The sequence below is a fragment of the Miscanthus floridulus genome, chromosome 17, assembly GCF_019320115.1.
Source record: "Miscanthus floridulus cultivar M001 chromosome 17, ASM1932011v1, whole genome shotgun sequence".
Taxonomy (NCBI): Eukaryota; Viridiplantae; Streptophyta; class Magnoliopsida; order Poales; family Poaceae; genus Miscanthus; species Miscanthus floridulus.
In genome coordinates this window covers 9960091-9965933 of record NC_089596.1, presented here as the reverse complement: position 1 = coordinate 9965933, position 5843 = coordinate 9960091, and the positions used below count along the sequence as shown (strand labels likewise).

At 43.6% G+C, this 5843-nt stretch overlaps 1 pseudogene; it reads right to left on the bottom strand.

The window, feature by feature from the left end:
- Nucleotides 1–765: 765 nt before the first annotated feature.
- On the bottom strand, nucleotides 766–2849 carry LOC136517256 (uncharacterized; annotated as a pseudogene).
- Between the last annotated feature and the right edge of the window lie 2994 nt (nucleotides 2850–5843).

Here is a 5843-nt window from a genome sequence, read left to right as displayed (position 1 = left end):
GACGAGATTGATCGATGTTTTCTCCAACTTTAGTTATTTTTGCTTTCTTGATTAAATTGCGTGCAGCTCTCCTGCATCGTTAAAAAAAACAGCAATTTTGTTGTTTTAACCTCCAGAGGTTACTAAAACCTATAACATTGTTGTTTTTCTTGTCATGAAATGTAATTAGGCTTATACTGATCAGAGATTTGCTTCAATCAGTGTGCAACCTATTATCCCAGGATGGAATTCTGGCCGAGGAACTGATACTGCTGCCCCCTTGCTGTTAAAAGGATTCCTCATGACCGCAGCATTCTTATTTGTAATCAGCAGAACCAGTAAACTCAGGTACATTCGGAAGCGTGTTGACCGTCCAATTCAAGCCAAAATACCTACAGAGCCAGAGTGAATTTCTGCTGTCCTCATTTCTGAACGTTAACGACATCACAGTTTTGGTGATCATCATTTCATAGTTTTGCCGCGCAAAGCTTGTTCTGGGAAAATAACCCATCCCGGCCGGCTTTCAATAGAATTTGGACAGACTTTTGACACAATTTCATGATCACAATAACATTCCAGCAAAGTACATGTCCAGATAAATTCAAGATAGGTAGCATTTAAGTTATAATAACATAGGTCCAAATAAATTAAATAAGGTCCAGATACATAGATACATGTCCAGAGATACGTTTTCATAGAGATCTCCATTCTCATGATGGAGATACATGTCCAGATATAATTTAAGTTACAATTTCATGATGGACATAACATTCCAGACCGAAACCTTCAATTGGTTTTCAGTTTTCTTGGCTTGAGTTTTTTTGGTGGGCTCCTCTTTTGCACTGTCTTGACTGGTGAGACACCTTCAGCTAGCAGGTTTTGCAGTTGGCTGCAATAAAAGTAGCACTATGAGTCACTTGTATGAAAGCAGTATACAAGTATAAAAGAATGAGAATTAATGTGTAGCATACCCTCTTGTAACCCTATTGGGGCTGTTCTGTATGATCTGGTCCCTTGTGAGCCTTGTGGGGCTGGTGAGTGTATTTGGGGCTGGTGTAGGCATTTCTTGGTCATGGAGAGAAGCATCTGGGGCCGGTACTTCAATTTCTAAAGCATGCAAATCATCTGGGGCTGGTGGTGCGATTTCTTGGTCATGGAAAGCATTTGGGGCTGCTGGTTCAGTAGCAGTATCCTGAGATTTCCCTCCCTTCTTTGCTCTCTTTGTTGGGATTTTTGCATTCTCACCATACTTTGTTGTATTTTTTCTTGGCTTTCTTTTCCTGCAAGTTTGGACAAAAAAGTATTTAATTTAGTTAGCAAAACAAGTCATGGCAGCAAGTACATATAGTTGGGTCTTACCTTTTCTTAGTCCCATTAAGATGGCATTTGTAGCTTGTTTCACCATGGCCTAATTCTCCACATCCCTTGCACTTTCTTTTGCCTCTAACCATTTTTTTCTTGCCCTTTTCTGCCTCATTTGCAGCTTGTTTATCTGCCTCATTTGCTGCTTCCTTGGCTGCCTTCTTTCCTTTGCTACCACCACCTTCAAGGAAGCTTTTGATCCTAAGTTTTCTGTACCATCCAGCAGTCCTCTTGTCAAGTGGTGCCCTAACCCCAAAAGGCAAATCAACATCTAGCCACTGTGTTCTATCAGGCAATGGCTCTATAAGTCTCTTATAAGCTGCCCTGAACCTCTCAACAGAGTAATACTCATGCACAAAGTCCTCCATATGTACATTACTAGACTGTACACTTGTAATCAAAGCCAAAGCATGCTGGCAAGGCTTACCAGTATGCTGCCACTCAAGACAGGTGCACTCATGTAGAGAAGACTTAACAACATGTCTACTGCGAGTGTTTGTGGTGTCCCAAATTTTAGCTACAGCACTTCCACCATCTATAACAGTCAAGTGCCCAAGTCCTCTAGTTCTGGCTTTCAACTGTTGTATCACTGCTGGGAGGATCTTTCCAGTAAGCCTTTCTAAAATGTTTCTCCTTTTCGCCCATAGCACCATAATCATCTCTCTGAGCTTGTCTGCAAGCTCAACAACAGGAAGGTCTTTCCAGTCCCTGATCCAATTGTTGAACACTTCAGCAAGGTTATTAGTGATATAATCACATTTAATCTCAGGATTGAAGCCAGATCTCATCCAAAGCTTGTAATGGTGAGCCTCCATCCAAACCAACACTTGAGGACTAGCATCAATGACTGACTTGTAAAAATAATTGAAAACTGATTCTCTATAAGCTCTAGCTGCAGGATACATCTTAGGGAACACGTCACCACCAAACCTTTTAATGAAATTGTTCATTAGATGTCTAAAGCACTCCCAATGTTCAGCCTGCGGAAACACATTCTTAACTACATTTTCTAGACCTTTGCACGCATCTGACAAAATAGCTAAAACAGGAAGATCTCCTATGGCCTTGTGCAACTGAGTCATAAACCAAGTCTAGTTATCTATTGTCTCACCATCAATGAACCCAAAAGCAACTGGGTACATCCAGTTGTGACCATCTATACCACAAGCTGCAGCTAAATGACCATTCCATCTACCATTAAGTGCAGTAGAGTCTATGCTAAGGTATGGCCTGCATCCTTCTAAAAAACCTTCAATGCAAGGTTTCAATGCACAAAAAAATCTATGGAAATAGAAATTGCCATCTATCTCCTTGATGCCAATCTCAATAACACTACCTGGACACCTCTTCAGGACCTCTGCCCTCCAATTGAATAGCAGCTGAAAGCTCTCTTCCCATTTGCCATACAATTCTCTCAAAGCAATTTGCCTACCTCTACAAATAGTATCATAATGAATTATACACTTGTGGTCATCCTGTAAAGTTTTTTGCAGTTCCTTAGGGCCCATAGCTGTTTTCTTCCTAAGGAGATGTATTGCCTTTGAAGCAACCCAAGTACTGGTTGGTGTGGTAGTCTTCCTCCTAGCACTTGATTCACATGTATGCTTATCAACAACCACTGTCACCTGCAACAACAAAAAAATTAGTCAAGGCAACTAATATAGAAGGGCAAAAAACATTAGCAGCCTTAAAATTATTGAAGGGAAAAAATTAATGGAATGCAAAATGAAAGTTAGTACCATAACGATGCACCCATCAGGCTGTCTACGCCCAACAAGATGCCAAGGACAATCTTCTCCCCCCTTGCAACCTCCAATATATCTTTTAGGATCTGTTTTGACAACGTGTAGTTCAAACTTTTTATTTATAGCAAATTATCTCACCGCCAATCTAAACTCCTTGATGTTAGAATAAACTATGCCAAGATCCATATTGGGCCGATTTGGATCGTGCACCACAGTCCTCTCCCCTGGTAAATAGTCATCAACTTCAATGACTGCCCCAGTTGTATCAATTTCTTCAGTCCTCTGACAAGTATCGGTGTTCTGTTGACTGCTAGCTTTACTGGCTGCCTTTCTTGCCTTATCAGCCTCCTCATCGTCAGCCCTAAACCCCAACAGCTCATACATCACCTCATCATCAACAATCTCAATTCTTCCCTCTTCATCTCGATTGTCCTCGATGCGTAGGCTATCCCAATCAACAAGAGGTGCCTGCATTTGCTGTGCAGGAGGTTCTACTAGTGCTAAGCTAAGGTCAGGCTCCCCATCGAGCCTAGTAAAGAAATAAAAAGGTGGCACAGTTAGATTACCACCACATCTACACTTGTCGAGTCTCATCTACACGCTTGGGCACAGTTAGATTACCAGCAAAGCAAGAATACGTACCGTTGGAAGAGATCTGGCCAGTTCTCCATCCACCACTTGGAGCAGCACTGGCGTCGGCCAGCAGAGCCGGGACACCTGGCTGGCTTCGGGGAAACCCAGGAGGTGCCCTGCAGTGGACCGTCGGCGGCGGCGTCGGAGGCGGGGATCCATTCCCTCTCTCCCTCGCTTGACCTAGCGGCGTCGTCTGTATCCCATGCGGAACGACCGTGAGTCTCCCGTGAATGAAGAGAAGAGACTCATGAAGAGAAGGCCTCCGTGATGCATCAGGGAGGGGCAAAATGGGTAGGCAAGTTTGCCATGGTAAAAAAAAATTTAATTTGGCAACAAATCCTCCACAGGGCATATTTGCAGGTGTGTATCGTTTGAGAATGGCAAACGGGTGAATCCCATTTGCGGGATGGCAAAATTGCGAAGCCCAGTTTTCATAATGGCAGAATCACCATTTTCTCGAGACGCAGGGGTTTAGTGCCCGCGCCCCTGCCTCCATCCCCCTCTGCTTCCGGCACCCGACGCATGCATGGCGCCACAACAGCTCTCGTTTCATGCGCTCAGGACTGCTCGTGCCTTGGCTCCATCCGCCTCCACTTCCCACACACATGCACGACGCCCTAGCAATTGCAGCAAGTGGGTCCCGTTGCAACATGTATGGTCTATTTTTGCAACATCCAGATAAAACACTAGTAACATAGGCCCCGTTCGCTTCGCTGGAAAAACAAGCCGAAACACTGTTCCGGCTGATTTGTTGTGAGAGAAAAACACTGTTCCGACTGAAAAAACAAGCTAAAAAGTATGGATTATAAGACAAGCGAACATGACCATAAGTCTGAAACAGCTAAAAACACTCGCAACTTACGTCTAAAACACTTTAAAACACACAAGTATAGCCATTACAAAACATATGCAACATCCAGATGAAACACTTTCAACATACGTACAAAACACCTGAAACACTTGAAACATACTCTTGCAACATATATGTACGTGCAACATCCAGATCTACTTTTACAATATTCATATAAAACACTTGAAACATATGCTTGAAACACCTGAAGCACTTAAAAACATATGCTTGCAGCATGCGTATATTGTTATTGCAACAATGCAACATCTTAGATATACTTTTGCAACAACTTGATGAAATACTTAAGCCGAAAATGCTTAAAACACCTGAGACACGGCGTCACCGACGACCACGACCTACCTGATGGGAAATTGCTATAGCTAGGAAGCTCAAGTTGGAGGGACATCGCTACACGCGCTCAAGTCCGTTGGCGTGGCTCATTGCTCCTCTTGCAATTCTCCCGCGCCTGCTCGCGGCACAGGTTCATGCCCGTCGGTGCGGCCCCACTACTGTCAACGCCACTGCTACTCGGCCACTATCGTCTAGCGTCGTCCGCATGCGAGGGATGGGGCGTGGCTATAACACATTTATAAAACAATTGCTTGGAAGAGGGCTAAGGCCCAGCGAGCCCACCCCTTCCCTTGGCCCAAGGCGCCCCTGTTTCATTCATCTCCTCCAGATCAGCCCCTTCTCCCTTCTCATGTTACTTCCTCATTCCTTCTCTCCCATGGCTTCCATCCCCTAGATCCCCTCTCTATGGGAGCAAACCCTTAGGGGAACTAGCAAAACAGATCGATAACAACAAGAGCAAGAAGAGGTTCATCTTCTATGTAGATCAGCCTCTCCCATTCTCTTCCCACTACCCTAGGGTTTGTGGGTGACCAAGGTGAATTAGATTCCATCCTTCCCTGCACAAATTAGATGTCTATGATGGATTTGGCCTTGGGTATAAGTGGATTAGAGGGGAAGAAAAGTTGTTGGGATGTCATTCCTTGGATTTTAGTTGTGCAGTTCCTGTAGCTTTTATTGGGGTAGCGATTAGGGCCAATCGGAATCTGAATTGAATGTTGTAGACAAACTACAAAGTTGTAGAGTACCTTACGATCTATTAGCTTGTGAAATTTCATGATTTTAGCCCAAATATTTCGAGAGATATGATTTTTCTAAGCTAGCTGTCATTCTCTAATAACGTTCTGGATAGAACCGGATCTATAAGGTTTTTGAGAACCTTAGAGGCATGATAGGACTTCATAAATTGTAAGATACTTGTAGTG